This window comes from Octopus sinensis, linkage group LG22, assembly GCF_006345805.1.
Source record: "Octopus sinensis linkage group LG22, ASM634580v1, whole genome shotgun sequence".
Taxonomy (NCBI): domain Eukaryota; kingdom Metazoa; phylum Mollusca; class Cephalopoda; order Octopoda; family Octopodidae; genus Octopus; species Octopus sinensis.
Window position 1 is genome coordinate 14,292,458 of NC_043018.1, and position 19,093 is coordinate 14,311,550.

A 19,093-nucleotide genomic window follows, 5' to 3' on the forward strand; every position below is an offset into this window, starting at 1 on the left:
AAGTTCGTGCCGATCTTTAAAGGAAAGAAAAAGGTCAATAAATACTTGCCATTACATTTTTAATCAACCGAATTTGAACCATTTTGTTGCACAATGCGTCTCCATCGTTCCTTTAACTTGAAAATACTCTCTTTCCAAAATTGAGGTGATTTCATGGCAAATAATTCATCAATGTATCTTTTTACGTCATCCAAAGAATTTAAATTTTTACCATTAAGACTATTCTGCAGAGACCTGAATAAGTGGAAATCCGAAGGAGCAATATCTGGTGAATATGGAGGGTAGTGTAACACATCCCAGCCGAACTGCAGCAATTTTTGTCTGGTTCCAAAGAAACGTACGGTCTTGCATTATCATGTTGGAAAACAACACTTTTCCTATTGGCCAATTCTGGACGTTTCTCTTGAATTGCTACTTTGAACTCATCCAGTTGTGTGCAGTATTTCTCAGAATTAATTGTCTGGTTACTTGAAAGAAGTTCATAGTACAGAATTCCTTTCCAATCCCAACAGACACAAAGCAAGACTTTTTTAGGGTGAAGACCCACTTTTGAGTGGTTAAGGGTGGCTCATGTCGCTTACTCCAGGATCGCTTTCCCTGAACTTTTCGGTAGATAATCCATTTCTCATCACCTGCCACAATTTGCTTTAAAAAAGGCATTTTCATTCCGTTTATAAAGTGAATCACCTCCGTATCTCCTTCCTTGGATCTTTCCTTTTCCTATGTTTCTGACGAAGAGCTCCGCTAGAAACGTTAAATCCTTCTTTCTTTCCTTTCCTGAGCGCCCAATAACACTATACTTGTTCTACGTCCTCGCGTTGTTGTGTTTTCATGTTTGGATTAACTTTATATATATATATATATATATATATATATATATATATATATATATATATGGCAAAAAAATAATATATACGTAGAAAATCATATCATGTAGCTCACACCTTAAGAACCAACCAAAGGATTGCTGGATTTACCTGTCATGTATGAGTATTTACCTGGGATCTGTATTCTACAAACATTCACTATTAACTGATTGTTGGAATTTGACCTTATTCCTTATACTGAGTGCTTAATTGAGCTGTCAGGATTTTTTTTATCCCTTTTTCTTCTATTTATATATAATTATATATAATTATATATATATATATATTATATATATATTATAGATATAATATATATATCTATATATATATATATAAATATTATTATATAATGATATATATATATAAATATATATATATGATATATATTATATATATAATGAGCAACAAAGCTTTGTGATGGAGAGTCACATAACAGTCGCATGATACGCAAGAAATGCCGCCAAATCTCTTTCAAATTACATCCAACTGTCTTTAGAAAATGAGGAACACATTGAATAGTGTAATCCTTGGTAGGCTGTGTAAAATGAAAAAAGAAAAACAGCGAAAAACAGAGCAAATGTGTGCTGAAGAAATTCATCGTGGAATTTCTCCTTCAGGGATGCTCGGAGGCTAAACAAAAAAAATAACTGAGTTTTGCATATTTGATGTACTGCCAACGATTTATAAAATATGATAATTTTAAATCTTATCTGTCTATGATTTGCATATTCATTAGTTATTCGACATCAGACAAATAATAATTCAATTTAAAAGCTGGGATCGTTAATTTCTTTGCAATGTAAAAATTAACATATTAGATCCAGTAAGATAAGGCGTATGAGATCTTCTCGCGCGCAGGTTATTCATCCTCTCCACTATAAGTACAAGGACTGAAATTTTGAGGTAAGGGTAAGTCGATTACATCGACCCCAGTACATGACTGGTACTTAATTTATCGACCCCCGAGCGAATGAATGAGACCGATAGATTCTTACAAAGAATAAGTCCTGGGGTCGATTTGTTCGACTAAAGGCGGTGCTCCAATATGGCCGCGGTCAAATGACTGAAACAAGTAAAAGAGTAAAGTGTAAGAGTAGAGTATGTAAATATATATATATATATATATATATATAGATATATAGAGAGAGAGAGAGAGAGAGAGAGAGAGATAGATAGATAGATAGATAGATAGATAGATAGATAGATAGATAGATAGATAGATTAGAGACAGGTATTCTCTGTAAACGTACGGACAAGCAACTTAGGCAAATCGATATAAACAAAAATCTGAAATACATTTAATACAAAACATATACATATATTTACATATAAAAAAATGTCCGACTTACACAGAATAGAAATGATACAAGAAATTAAAGGTGCTGAATAAGAGCATTTTTTCTTCTTTTTCTTTTGTATATCGACTTGCTTAATGTGCTTGTCCTTACATTTATATGTATTCTCGTGTGTGTACATATATATGTATGCATGCAAATAGTACCTGCAATGACAGAAACTCATAGAAAGAATATAAACGTAAATGTACATCTCCCGTGTCGCTGTATCCATTTCTACTTTCACTTTCCCACTGTTTTATTCAGCTATTCACAGTGCGTTCGTATATTCCCCAATAAAAGCGATGTGTATTCATTACGTGAATATTGATCCATCATTCGCTTTCCATTTCAATTGTACGTTTGATTTATAGATTTAGCTAAAGATTTCTCAATGCCGTCATATGTTTTAAAGAATAATTACAATCGCTCCAGCTGCCGCTAACGTTTATGTATGGATGCGTGGTAGGAAGTTTGCTTCCCAAACCACATGGTTCAGGGTTCAGTCGCCATGCCTGGTACCTTGGGCGGGCGAGCCATTTTTTATTTTTATTATTTTTTTTTTTTACTATATTCGGGCTCGCTAAAACATCATTGTGAGTAGATTTGGTCGACGGAAAACGAAAAAAAAAGCCCGTGTCGTATCTGCGCGCGCGCGTATGTGTATGTGTGTGTGTGTGTGTGTGTGTGTGTGTGTGTGTGTGTGTGTTGACGTTTCCAACTGAAGCATTTTACAAGCCCTGGACGCAATTTGTAGAAATAATCATCTCGTACTACATTGAAATCTATTCACTTATTTATGTACAATTTGGCTTTCTTATGTTCACACACACACACACACACACACACACACACACACATACACACACACACACACACACACACACACACACACACACACACATTATACGTACAAAAGTACATATGTGTATGCACGTGTGTTTGTGTATGTTTGTGCGTGTAGCAGATGAAACGGAATTCAAGGTGGACGGTGGTAGTTTGCGTCAGCATGACTTGTTTTGTTTACGAAAAGCGACAGAATAAGAAATTGCAGTGATCAGTGAAATATCCAACGTTTCAGGCCGAGACCTTTCTTCAAGTTAAATTGACAAAAGGAAAAAAATGACAAAACAGCAGAGTTTTATACCTTTAGCGTTTGAGCGATTGGCTGCAGATGGTGGAGAACAGATCAGACAGTGAGCTTGCATTCGTAGGAGCGGGATACAGAGTGAGGAAGGAATAAATAAAGAGAAATAAAAAGAAAAAAGACAGGTATAGTGAGTTGAAGAGAAACCTAAGGTGAGAGAGACCGTGTGAAGTAAAAATGCCAGTCGTGAAATAGGAACGACTGAAGGAAAAAGTAGGGAAAACGGTCCTTTCAAGTAGTCGGTGCTATAATTCCCGGTTACAATATGAGACGTCGTTCCTTCCGTTTCCATCAACCTTTTACTGCGTTAGTCAATATTTATTCTACGTCATATAACCTTATACTTGGAAGCACTCCGTCGGTTACGACGACGAGGGTTCCGGTTGATCCGATCAACGGAACAGCCTGCTCGTGAAATTGACGTGTAAGTGGCTGAGTACTCCACTGACACGTGTACCCTTAACGTAGTTCTCGGGGATATTCAGCGTGACACAGAGAGTGACAAGGCCGGCCCTTTGAAATACAGATGCAACAGAAACAGGAAGTAAGAGTGAGAGAAAGTTGTGGTGAAAGAGTACAGCAGGGATCATCACCACCCCATGCTGGAGCCTCGTGGAGCTTTAGGTGTTTTCGCTCAATAAACACTCACAACGCCCGGTCTGGGAATCGAAACCGCGATCCTACGACCGCGAGTCCGCTGCCCTAACCACTGGGCCATTGCGCCTCCACTAACCTTATACAGTTAAAATATATATAGCAAGTGGTGTCAAATTAATTTGTCTTCAGAAAATGTTTTAAATTAAACAATGTTCGCAACAGCAAAATATTCTTTTGTAGACACTTTGTTCTGCGTTCGTTTAAAAATTGTTGACTAATAAATTATTTTTGTATGAAAAATTGAATTATGCTTTTTGAATTTTCTTGGAGTTTGACTTTCTTCATTGTTACATTCAATACTAAATTTTATAACACTTAGTACATGTTCCAAATAAATGTTGACTTTCTGTACTTTGGTGACGCATAGTAATTTTAGCTAAATTTGTGACTTTCCTTCGCTGGAATATTTCTTTTGAAAATATTCCCCAAAAGAAACTTTTCATAGCATAACTATGCTACAGAATATATGCTGTTTTGCATCTATATTGACTACATTTCGTTTCGCTTGAACTTCGAGTGAGTACGTTTTGCTGTTTTCAATGTTATCAGTTCTATGAGAGTCCGTGTGTCTGCGAGCGTGTTTCCACGTTCGCTACGTCTGTAGTAAACTATTCTTAAAGGACATTTTACGCCGTTTTAATGAGCCCACATCTAATGAAGTAGCCATCTTATGGTAGGTGAATCCCATGAAAATCCTTTTATTCTCATTCGTAATCGATATAACAACCGTAAACGTGTTTCAGAAACTCATCCCTCTTTATGATGCTCCCAGTATCTTCGGACTTTGCGCAATGGACACGATGGGTATCATTTTAATATTCCACAGATTGAACCTGCAACACAAGAGCCAATTACAAACAAAAAGGTGACATCAAATAACTTCTATTCTTACTTCTTTACTACCTACAAGGGGCTAAACACAGAGAGGACAAACAAGGACAGACAAAGGGATTAAGTCGATTATATCGACCCCAGTGCGTAACTGGTACTTAATTTACCGACCCCGAAAGGATGAAAGGCAAAGTCGACCTCAGCGTAATTTGAACTCCGAACGTAACGGCAGACGAAATACCGCTAAGTATTTCGCCCGGCGTGCTAACGTTTCTGCCAGCTCGCCGCCAAATAACTTCTATTCTTACCAACTGATGTTAAGACCAGAACAATCAAATCAATTGCGCATGTATCGTGATCTATTTCAGCAATACCTGGTTGATATATATGCTAAAGCTTAGAGTTAGCGTCTCCTCTACATTCGTAACAATAACAAAAAAAGTTAAGGGCTAACAATTATGCTCATCTCCAAGATGGTGATATTCAAAACATGGGGCAACTTATAATCCTCGCCTTATCATTCACAGGTGGTCCTTGATATATACATGAATGACCGCAAGATGCTATGACATATGTCAGGACATACAGAAAACCAAATCTTTTTGTCACTTTCACCTGCAATCCTAAATGGGAGGAAATAAAATCTAACCTTCTTCCAGTGTTGTATCTTCTGGTTTGCAGCTACCCTCCCCAATGGAAGACGAACTGCTCATTCTAGGTTCAAGCTCCCTCTAAACCTTGCAATGAAAGAATCTCAAATATGCAACATTTCCCAAAACCCTGAAATGGCAACAGTTTTCCATCAAACTTGCTTCATGTCTGGGATGAGTGCACTATCACAAGAGCACGCTCATGGGAGGAGTAACAGTTTTTCTTGCAGGAGATTTTCGTCAAACGTTGCCTCAAAAGATCAAAAGCTGATGAGGTCTATGTATGCTTCAAAAAATCGTGCCTTTGGAGACACGTGAAGAAACTTCATCATACAAGCAACATAGGAATATTTCTTATTTCTTTATTGCCCACAAGGAGCTAAACATAGAGGGGACAAACAAGGACAGACAAAGGGATTAAGTCGATTAGATCGACCCCAGTGCGTAACTGGTACTTAATTTATCGACCCCGAAAGGATGAAAGGCAAAGTCGACCTCGGCGGAATTTGAACTCAGAACGTAGCGGCAGACGAAATACGGCTACGCATTTCGCCCGGCGTGCTAACGATTCTGCCAGTTCGCCGCCTATGAGATTATTTCTACAATGGGATCATACGAGCTTCTTAAGATTGGTCATGGATATTAACATTCAACCCATGATTTCAGCTACATGAAATTACATATGGTTATATGATACTTTCTCTTGGGATCTTATGGGTTAAGTATTTCCTAATTTATCTATCAATTACACTGATTTAAACAGGCCGTGTGAAAGAGCAGCCAAACTGACTCCAACTAATGAAATGGTTGATAAATTCAATCATGAACTTCTTCAAAAGTTACCAGATACATCAGAAATGACTTTTCGATCAATGACAACAGTCGATCAAGATCAGGTTGTTCAATAACCTGTTGAATTTCTGAATACACTTAAACCCACTAGGATGCCACCGCATAACTAGACCCTAAAATTGAGTGCTCCCATTATGTTCCTTAAGAACCTTAACCCATCTCACTTGTGTAATGGAACTCACATAATTGTTACTTCCATGAAGCTCCATGTCCTATGGGCAACCATCATAACAGGTAGTCAGAAGGGAGAAGATATCGTTATTCTAAAAATTCTTCTCATACCTACAGATGTTCCATTTGAACTAAGTTTTAGTATTTCAATTAACAAATCTCAGGGTTAATCCCTCAAGGTAGTTGCACTTGATCCCTCTACATGTTTCTCCCATGCTCAACTCTGTGTTGCTTGCTCGCGAGTTGGAAGCAGCAACAATTTATTCATCTCGACACGATAAACAATAAATATAGTTTACCCTGAGGTGCTTCAACATTGACAGATTTTCAGTTTGAAATTCTACTATCATTACAATTTGGATATCTTTATATATAAAAGTGAGGTTGTGTGCTGTCTGTCTCCTACGATTTAGATTCCTAACTACTCCCACATTTTGCGGTGCAGTTTAACCAAAACCGGGTATCTTATAGTCGTAATTCATATCGAGCCCTTATGGGTATTAGCGCGCGTCTACGATGAGTCTACGATTTAAAAAAAATTACCATCATTTTTTTCCATTTTAATGCATTTTTTCGCTATTATATAAGGGAAGTAACTCTCTAAAAATGTGTACGATGAGTCTACGATTTTTAAAAAGATTTACCATTTTTTTCCCATTTTTAATGCATTTTTTGCCACTTTTTGGCTATAACTCTCTAAAAATGCTAATATAGTTATTTCCCTTACAAACCCGAGCAAAGCCGGGCGAAACTGCTAGTTTTAAAATAAAATACGAGGGGTGTATAAAAAGTTTTGAGCCTAACCTAGAAACGGAGCTGCTAGGTAACTAAAACAATTTTTCCTGGTAAGTACAGTCTTTTCGGAGTTTTCTTGCTCATTTTCATGATTCTGATATTTTAATTTTTTTTCGTTTTTTCTTGCAGATTTTTGAATAAACAAGTGTCGAGGTTACAAGGAAAATGGAGAAAACTGAGTATCGTGCTGTCATAAAGTGCCTTCATTTGAAAGGCATGACTCCATCAGAAATCCATTAAGATATGGATGAGAACCTTAACAGACAATGCTCCTTCATATGCAACAGTCAAAAACTGGGTAAATGAATTCCAGCGTGGTAGGGAGGGTGTGGAAGATGATCCCACACTAGGGAGGCCTCCAACTGCAACCACCGAGGACAACATTGACCTTGCTCTTGGTATGATAATGCAAGATCGTGGAATATCATGTCGTCCGATAGCCGAGAAACTGGGCATCTGACTGAAAGAGCAGACAACAATGTAACAAAAGAACTTGGGTTCTCAAAGGTTTCTGCAAGGTGGGTCCCTCACCTTTTGTCTCCTGAACAGAAACGCACCAGGTGCACTTTGTCCACGAGCAATCTGGAACTGTTTAAAGCTGACGAAGAGAATGTTCTTGCTCGTTTCATTACTTACCAGCCTGAAACCAAAGAACAATCAAAGCAGTGGAAGCACGTATCTTCTCCTACCCAAAGAAGGCCAGGGTCATCCTTTCCGCTGGCAAGGTCAATGCGTCACTTTTTGTGGATTCGCAAAGTGTCTTGCTGATCGATTACCTTGAAAAGGGTCACACCGTGACAGGGCTGTATTATTCTCAGCTATTGAAACGCCTCCGAGAAGCAATCAAAGAATAAAGGCCGGGACTGCTCACCAGAGGAGTCCTTTTTCATCGCGACGAGGCTCCAGCCGACACCTCATGGTTGCCATAGCAACAATTCGTGATTGTGGATACGAACTTGAACTCCATCCGCCTTATTCGCCAGACTTAGTTGCCCTCTGACTTTCATCTGTTCCCAAAAATGAAAAAAAGCCCTCGATGGTCGCCATTTTGCCAGTGACAATGATGTCATAGACGCTGTAGGGATATTCTTGGACTCCCAAACAAAAGAGTTCCTCTACGCCGGGAAATGGCGCTTCAACACCGCTGGATAAAGTGTTCCGTCGTCGAGGGGGGGACTATGTTGAAAAATAAATCTATGCTGTTTTTGTTTTTTGTTTTTTAAATTTTGTTCTAAGCTCAAGACATTTCATACACCCCTCGTATAGATATTCTGAAATAATTATGAGAATATATCTTTTCCACTTATTTATTTTTATTTTTCTAAAATTTTCATTGGGTCTTGCAACTTTTTCAATAGTTTTGACTCTTAAATTTATTGTTTGCTAATCTGAATGAGAACAGCAGTAACCCGGGCAACGCCGGATCATTCATCTAGTATACATACATACATACATACATACATATATACATATATATATATATACATATATATATATATATATATATATATATATATATATATATATAATAATATATATAATATATATATATATATACATATATATATACATGTATATATGTATCTATGTATATATATATATATAATATATATATATAATATACATGTATATATGTATCTATGTATATATATATATATGTGTATATATATACATACATATATATATATATATAATATATATATATATATTTACATATATATATATCTATATATATATATATATATATATATATAATATATATATATATATATATTATATATATATTATATATATATATATATATGCAGGAACATTTATATATGTGTGCGTATATGTATGTGCGGTACGTGTGTGTATATATGTCTGTGTATGTGTGAAAAAGAGGGAGAGAGAAGGGGCGGGAATATTTTAGGCTGTGACTACATTTATTTACTGGTCTGTAACAATGTTACAATGGCACAGTCATATCGATTTTAGCACCAACAGTCTGATATTTAATGCATTTTCCTGTTGTGGATTAGAGAATATGTAGGTAGGTAGGTAGGTAGGTAGGTAGGTAGGTTGTTACCAAGTTGGTAAGTAGGGTGGTTGGGTGGTCGTTAATTAAGTTGGTAGACGCGTAAGTAGGTATGTGGGTAGGTTGTAGGTGGGTGGATAGGTAGGAAAGACAGAAATACAAATATATTTACATCTGTATGTATACATGAGTATGTGTGTGTATATGATATATATGCGAATATATATATATATATATATATATATATATCATACACACGGGTGCATACGAATGCATGCGTATGTATGATTAGCATGAGTGTGTGTGTGGGTGTGTGTGTGCGTATTTACAACCTTCAAAATGTAAGACATGCACAAACACACACACATACATGCACGCATATATATATGCATGTATGTATGCTTGTATGTATGTATGCATGTATATATATATATATATGTGTGTGTATATATATATATAATATATATATATATACATATATATACATATATATAATATATATATATATATTATATATATATATGTATATATATATATATATGTATATATGTATATATATATATACATATATATATGTATATGTGTATGTATTATATGTATATGTATACATATAAAACACACACACACACACACACACACACATATATACATATATATATATATATATCATACAAACGCAGGCGTGGCTGTGAGGTAAGAAGCTTGCTTCCCAATCACATGGTTCCGAGTTCAGTTCCAGCGCGTGGCACCTTGGGCAAGTGTTTTCTACTATAGCCTCGGCCGACCAAGGCCTTGTGAGTGGATTTGGTAGACGGAAACTGAAAGAAGCCTGTCGTATATATATATATGTGTGTGTGTGTGTGGTGTGTGTGTGTGTGTGTGTGTGTGTGTGTGTGTAATTATAATCATACAGATATTGGTAGACATATTCCTGTCAAACATAGGCACAAGACCTAACGTCAGAAATCGTTTACCTAATCGGTGTGTACATGACTATAGGTGCGCTCGCATACACATACACACACACTCATGCACGCATACACGTACACATAATGACAAATATACACGAACGAACGCTTACATACTTCCATTGTGACACGAACACGTACATCCATACATGCGCACATAAATACACATTCATACATATAGGTAGAGGGTAGCGATTTTCTTCACTACTTCAGGGAGTGACGACCCTGCCTGACACGAGTCCTGGGCTCAGCTGGCTCCGGCTGACAGTACCCGGTATGGGCCCCTATCCAGGGTTATGGAAAGGAGACAACCTTCAAAGGAATTAGGAGTGCAGCTCCATAGGCGGTTTAGTGTTCGACTCGACACTCTTCCGGCAGCTCCTGCAACCAAGTTGGTGCCAAACGTAATACTCTGCACTCCTTTGGATTACATCAGCAAGGTCGAGAGGGGAATCCTGACGATTGGGCTACCCAGGATTTTCTTACATCTAGCCCAGGCCTGCGAAAAACTGGAGAGGAAACTGGGAGTGGACATGAAATGTAAAAACCAGACTGGATTAGTTTATGCGCAACTCCATTGTCTCCCGAGACAAAAGGATGCCAACAACAACATACATACACATATGTTATAATACTGACATGGCCACAAGCAGAAACACGCACACAGAAACACACAAATATACACGTGCTCAAAGATATATATACGCACACACACACACACACACATACAGCATACATACGTACACGCGCAAACACATTCACACAGAGTCACTCGCATCTGTGAGCGTGTATGTGTATATGTATGTAATTATGTTTGTATGTTTGTCTTTATGTATGTATTCACATACAAAGTGCGCGCGCACATGCACACGCCCATACACACACACATTTACATATACATGTGTATGTTTGTGTGATTGTCACCCGCGATTGTTACGCCATCTGAGAATGCATTAAAGCTCTTCTCGGGTCTTCGTATCAAACTGTTACCTCTTGGCTTCAGCGACTTTTTTGCTAGCTACAATTTGTCGTTGACGTTATTTATGACATAGGAAATTTACTAAGTATCAAAAACATTTTAGTATTTGAATCCCGGGCAACGCCGGGTACCTCTGCTTGCATCTGTTAAAATGGGATGTCACTGCTATTTTCATTTTTGTGCAATTTAGACGATAATTTATTCACCGCACCCTGTATATATATATATATATATATATATATATATATGTATAATTGAATAAGGGTAGAAATTGATATAATCAAGTGGCCTAGCATATTAAAAAAATCCGAAGACTAAAATATTTTTACATACAAAATTTAAAGGACTGACCACTAAAAGTGGACAGTCAATATGCTAGATATAGACGTCTATATCTAGCATATTGACTATATATATGTGTATATATATATATATATATATATATATATATATATATCCATATATATATATATATAATATATATATATATACATACATATATATATATATATAATATATATATATATATATATATACATATATATATATATATATATATATATATAATTTTTTTATATGTATAGGGAGAATTCACAAAAAAAAAACAAAAGACGAAGACAGGTGGTGTAGACAACAAACAGATAGTATAACGCTCAGGAATTGAAAAGGTGTTTAACGTATGGTCTTCCATACCTAACTCGGTAACTTGTTAAAAGATTACGCTGTCATAGTTATCTCCCCTACACTTGTCAAGAATTGGTTCTGAGACTCTGATAGTTTCACTTTCACTTTCTCTCTCTCTCTCTCTCTCTCTCTTCTCTCTCTCTCTCTCTCTCTCTCTCTCTCTCCCTGAGTGTGTGCGTAGGTGTGTGATAATAAGTTTGCCTCCCTACCACATGGTTCTGGGTTCAGTCCCACTTCGTAGCACCTTCGTTAAATGTCGTCTACTATAGCCATAGTCCGACCAAAGTTTTGTGAGTGGATTTAATAGACGGAAACTGAAAGAAGCCCGTCGTATATATATATATTATATATATATATATATATAATATATATATATATATATATACGTGTGTGTGTGGTGTATGTGTGTGTGGGCGCACGCGCGTATACTACTAAAAGTTCCTCAAAATCACAGCCGCTTCATGCATAAAATTCCACCAGATTCTGTCGGACGACTGCGATGATGCCTGACGTCATTCACGTGACCATTGAATCTTTGGTTAAATCGTTCTACTATACAATCAACATAAATCAGGGTGTTTGGTGCATTCTGTTGCATGCACTAAATGGGAATCTTTACACGTCCCACCTTCCGTATAAATCATAACATTTCTCTCTTGATTTCTTTTCTTTTCTTTCTTTCTTTCTTTTATCACAAACAAAATTTGAAAACTGATGAAGTCCTTCTATCAAAATAGTAACGCAGGATTTCCTCGTTTATACTGGAAACTGCATCCTGCTCTTTCCTATTGTCTATTTACCTTCGTGAAGAGTTACGTCAATCTTTATAAAATGTTATTATTATTATTATTATTCTATGTTTGACTTTTGCTATATATTGGTACAAGTTGGCTCCAAGTCTCACCCAGAGACCTCAAGAGACAACAGGTTGCAAGTTCGTATTGTTGTTATGCCTAGTGTGCCATATATTTGGTTTTGTATTTAGTGTTGTACTAGTGAATGCCTAAATAAATAAAAAAGAAAATTATGTTTGTTTTAAAACTTGAGATTACATAGAAAGTATTTTGCGTAGGATACGAGCAGTTCCCATGAGTACTATCTTTTGAATTTCTGCCATTTTGGGGTTTCCTGGTATCTGAGTTAGGTAGCGGTCAGCCCCTTTTGCTATCATTCCCAAGGCACCTATGACAACAGGTATTGTTTTAGTCTTCAGGTTCCACATTTTGCTTATTTCTATTTCAAGATCTTTATATTTTATTAATATTATTATTATTATTATAACTGAGTGAGAGAGCAGTACATGCCATCAAAGTGACACTTGGGTAAAATATACGAAGCCCAGTATACCCATCAAAACTATCCGTATGATACCCGCCTGGTTACACAAAGCACATGCATCACAACCATATGTGCGCAACATGGTAGTTTCATATCAAGATAAACAGCGCATGAACTTGCAGGTGAGGCCCAGTTAGAATTTTCTTCAGGTTGAGTAGCCCATCCCACACAGAGGGTCCCTGAATACGGGTTACCTAAGTTTGTTGAACGAACCACCCATGTTTCTAGAAGTGAATTATCCAAATCCCAAAGAATTCCTCTCAACACATGGTTATGATGCTCCCCCACTACTTCTGCTCGTGATCAGAGATGCACATATCGTCAGCCACTAAGGGACATGCACAACTTATGGCCAAAAGACGGATAAGCAAATCTGTGGTATTGAGCAAAATATTTGCTGTAGTCCATCTTTTATATATCAAGACAAAAGAATGTACATGATAACATTTCCAATCAGTTAAGATAAGAAGCCATGAGAGCCAGTGCCTTGTACTGTATCAGAGCATTTATTATTATTATTATTATTATTATTATTATTATTATTATTGAGAAAGCAGCGAGCTGGCAGAATAGTTAGCACGCTGGGCGAAATGCTTAGTGGTATTTCGTCCATCTTTACAGTTTGAGTTCAAATTCCACCGGAGTTAACTTTGCGTTTCATCCTTTTGGAGTCGATAAAATAAGTACCAATCGAGCACTAGGGTCGATGTAATCGACTAGTCCCCTCCCCTGAAATTTCAGGCCTCGTGTCCTTAGTAGAAAGGATTCTGACGAAACCGTTCTGCACGCCCTCGTTCAGTGTCCCGGTATTACTGACTTGTGGGGTTGTGTCGAACAGCTGCTGTCACGTGAGGGATGGATCCGTCTGTCGGCTGAGTCAATAGTGATGATCGCCTCGCAGCGCCCTCCTTCAATCGGGATGGGCTACTCGACCTGAAGAAAATTTATAACTGGGTCCCACCCGCAAAGTCATGCACTGTTTATCTTAATATGAAATCCCCATGTCGCGCACATATGGTTGTGATGCGTGTACCTGGTATACCCTTATAAGACGGGTAGTCATGATGGGTATACTTGGCTTCGTATATTTTTATCGCAGTGTTACTTTGATGTCGACTAAGTCATAGAGGCGACTCGACCAGATATCGTGCTCATCCATAAAGATGAAAAAAAAGCAAAGATAATAGATGTTGCAATACCAGACGATTCGAGGGTGAAATGTAAGGAAACAGAAAAGATGGAGAAATACCAGTCACTGCGGGACGAGATAGGAAAGTTATGGGACATAAGGAAAATAATGGTGATAGGGGTGGTAATCAGAGCATTAAGGAGCAGTTTCTAAGGGCTTTGAAAAACATATTAAGAATTGAGGTGATCCAGAAGACAGTATTGTTGGATACAGCTCGCATTCTAAGGAAAGTGTTGTCTATCTGAGTTACAGGAGAAGGCACTACGTGAAACCTTTGGTGGTTTGTTGTTGCCTGCTTTCAAGTAAAGAATAACCAGTAATTAAGAACTATCAGAAAGACTTTCATAACTGTTGATAATGGTGATAATGATGATGCTGATGATTTATTTTATTGTCCACAAGGGCCGAAACATGGAGGACAATATCGAAGGACGAGTTACAACAGAAAAAAAAATTACCAAACCTTGAAGGGTTAACATTGATCAAGGGGAGATAATAGCACATTAAAGGATATATAACAGAAAGTAGAGAAATAAATAGATAAATAGAATCCCTAATAGCGGGGCAGTCCATTTAGGGTAATCCAGGGATAAACCCTACATAAAAATCTCCGATTACTCTGCCATCCCCAAAGCATGGGAAAGTGCCCTCTTCCAGTTTCTTTTCTCCTGCTCAGAGTCGGTCCATTCAGCCTCTCCAGTCCTGCCACTACCGATAACCACACTAGAATCGGCACTTCCCTCACCTTCCTCTTCCAATGATATTTTAAGAAATTGATGAGGGCTTGACCAAATAGGAAAGTGCCTGTCTTCAAACCTTTCAGACGGGTCCGCCATACAACCTCTTTTGCCACATCCACTAAGCAGACGAAGATCTGCCTTCCTTCACTGCTGCTGCTAATAGTAATAATAATAATAATAACCCTTTCTATTATAGGCACAAGGGCTTGAAATTTTGGGTTAAGGGACTAGATGATTACATCGACCCCAGTGCTTCACTGGTACTTAATTTATCGACTCCGAAAGAATGAAAGGCAAAGTCGACTTTGGCGGAATTTGAACTCAGAACGTAACAGCAGACGAAATGCCGCTAACAATTTCACCCGGCGGGGCTAACGATTCTGCCAGCTCATCGCATTTAATGGTTTCCAGTATTGCAATGGATTAAAAAGAGCAAAACGGTCTGAGTATCTCCGACCGTTTCTGCACCACGCACAGCCTCTCCGATACCTTCGGCCTTTATTCACGCTTAGTAAAATAGTTTTATCTAACAAGAGTTAGTTCCCTTAGTTTAAATCGCTTTGAACTTTAAAAGTTATTTCCCTTTATAGGTGTGCGCGCGCGTGTGTGTGTGTGTGAAACAATTTTTTTTTTTCTTTTATTTCTTTGACTTGTTTCAGTCATTTGACTGCGGCCATGCTGGAGCACCGCCTTAAGTCAGACAAACCGACCCCAGGACTTATCCTTTGTAAGCCTAGTACTTATTCTATCGGTCTATTTTGCCGAACCGCTAAGTTACGGGGACGTAAACACACCAGCATCGATTGTCAAGCGATGCTAGGGGGACAAACACACACACACACACATATATACGACGGGCTTCTTTCAGTTTCCGTCAACCAAATCCACTCACAAGGCTTTGGTCGGCTCGAGGCTATAGTAGAAGACACTTGCCCAAGGTGCCACGCTGTGGGAATGAACCCGGAACCATGTGGTTCGTAAGCAACCTACTTACTACATAGCAAATTCTGCACCTACATCTTTGTCTATAACTGTTACTCTTTTGCTAGTTTCAGTCATTGTACTGAGGTCATGCTGGAGCAGTGACTTCTAACAGTGTACTTGATCACACTCAAGCAAAGACTTATTATCAACTTTTATTTATTTATTTTATTTTAAATCAACCCCAAAAGAATGAAAGTTAAAACGGACCTCATTAAATATATATATAAGAACCAAATCTCACAATGAGGAATCTTTTTCTGATGATGACCAATTCTTACAGACACCTATTTTGGATTTAGACATTTTTCTTTCTAAATTTACATGGTAAGTAGCTTGCTTACCAACCACATTGTTCCGGGTTCAGTCCCACAGCGCGGCACCTTAGGCAGGTGTCTTCTACTATAGCCTTGGGCCAACCAAAGCCTTGTGAGTGGATTTGGTAGACGGAAACTGGAAGAAGCCTGTCGTGTATATATATATATATATATATATATACACGAAATCCTCCTCAAATTATGCACAAATGGCATTGTGGAAGAGTGAGAGAATATTAGACAGTGTAGTCCTAGATACATAATGCCAGAAAGAAGGATGGAATGGTCAGGTCTGGAACTCCTTCAAGATTAATCAGCCAAAATTGCGAAGATGATCCGGTTCATGACTGAAGATTGAGGGCTTCGAATGTCCCGTCCGTGTTTTTTGTATCGTCTTCTAAATATTTTGCGTTCCTGTCCCAGTTTGTATTTTTTTACATATATATATATAATATATATATATATATATACACGAAATCCTCCTCAAATTATGCACAAATGGCATTGTGAAGAGTGAGAGAATATTAGACAGTGTAGTCCTAGATACATAATGCCAGAAAGAAGGATGGAATGGTCAGGTCTGGAACTCCTTCAAGATTAATCAGCCAAATTGCGAAGATGATCCGGTTCATGACTGAAGATTGAGGGCTTCGAATGTCCCGTCCGTGTTTTTTGTATCGTCTTCTAAATATTTTGCGTTCCTGTCCCAGTTTGTATTTTTTTACATATATATATATATATGTGTGTGTGTCTCGTTTGTCCCCCCCAACATTGCTTGACAACTGATGCTGGTGTGTTTACGTCCCTGTAACTTAGCAATTTGGCAAAGGGACCGATAGAATAAGCACAAGGCTTACAAAGAATAAGTTCTGGGGTCGATTTGTTTGACTAAAGGTGGTGCTCCAGCATGGCTACAGTCAAATGACTGAAACAAATAAAAGAAAAAACAAAAGCATGTTTTTGAAGAATCACAGCTTAATCCTTTATGTGTATAATCAAAGAGTCAAACATTAATTGAAGTATTGTTCAATGTGGTTTGTAGGTATTTGAAAATACTTCACAGAATGCCAACCATGCCCTACATAGTTATGGGTTGCTCTTTGGCAAGGCATATAGCACGCATTTAGCCACCCTGCCAGGGATACAACGAAGTCATTGGACAGCAGCCTGGCAGATTGTGAAGCAGTAATAGAAGGGCTCAAATGAGCCGACGGTGCTTCTTACATTGGTGCTGAGCAAAGGAATCCTGGAAGATGAATGGTCAGGATCACCCAAGCTCTGTCAAGAGGGTAACAGCAACAACATCCAAAGGGTTGCGTAATCAGCGAATGAAAGATTCATTGTTCCATGATGATGGAACAGGGTGGAGACAGAGTCGTGGGAATCCAAGAAAGCAGCAAAAAACATTGCTCAATAAAGTATCCCTGTGCAAGATATGGATATTCCTGTGCTGGAAGAATCTGTTCGTAATGGAGAGCGTAGTGTGGCTGTGTGGTAAGTAGCTTGCTTATGAACCACATGGTTCCAGGTTCAGTCCCACTCTGTGGCACCTTGGGCAAGTGTCTTCTACTATAGCCTCAGGCCAACCAAAGCCCTGTGAGTGGATTTGGTAGACGGAAACTGGAAGAAGCCCATCATGTATATATATATATATATATATATATATAAAAATATATATATATACATGTGTGTGTGTGTGCATGTATGTTTGTGTGGCTGTGTTTGTCCCCACAACATCGCTTGACAACCGATGCTGGTGTGTTTACGTCCCCGTAACTTAGCAGTTCGGCAAAAGAGACCGATAGAATAAGTACTAGGCTTACAAAGAATAAGTCCTGGGGTCGATTTGCTCAACTAAAGGTGGTGCTCCAGCATGGCCACAGTCAAATGACTGAAACAAGTAAAAGATTAAAAGAGAAAAGAGAGAGCCCATTTAAAGGTGAAAAACTACAGTAATGTTGAGAAGACCTTTAAGGGGGGAAGCTGGCAGAATTGTTAGCATGCCAGGTAAAATGTTTAGCACCATTTCAAATCCCACCTGGGTCGGCTGCCTTTCATTCTTGTAGGGTTGGATACTAGGGGCGGTTTAATAGACTTAACATCCCCCACACACACAGAAATCTCTGGCCTTGTGCTAAAATTTGAAACCAATCTTAATAAGTCCCAGTTAGGAACATATGAAAAGTTTGATTTTGGTTGAGTGTTGTTATGTGTATGTGTGCAGGGCATTTATGTGTGTGTGTGCGCATGCATGCTTGTATGCATGACTGTGTTGTGTGTGTGTGAGTTTTTTTCTATTGTATGGAAACCTAACCAATCCAGAGAGTAACCCTTTTTGTTCAATGTTCTGATAAACTAATCCACAGCATGAACGGAAGAGAACAACTTAGGAGGAGAGTACAGAAAAATGAATTTCTATACGAAATAAATTAACAACAAAAATAAGATTTACAGTATTATTATTATTATTATTATTATTAAAATCAGACAGATCCTTCATTAAGAACTCATCAGGAAAAGTCAGACCCAAAAAATAAAATAAGATTAATAAATAAAATTCAAACCAAAAAAAAAAAG

General features: G+C 37.8%; 1 long non-coding RNA gene across 1 annotated transcript; it reads left to right on the forward strand.

The window, feature by feature from the left end:
* Positions 1-6,312: 6,312 nt before the first annotated feature.
* On the forward strand, positions 6,313-14,136 carry LOC118767493. The gene is made up of 3 exons (XR_005003415.1): positions 6,313-6,323; positions 9,619-9,625; positions 14,049-14,136. It is a non-coding gene; the product is annotated as an uncharacterized LOC118767493 (long non-coding RNA).
* Positions 14,137-19,093: the final 4,957 nt, after the last annotated feature.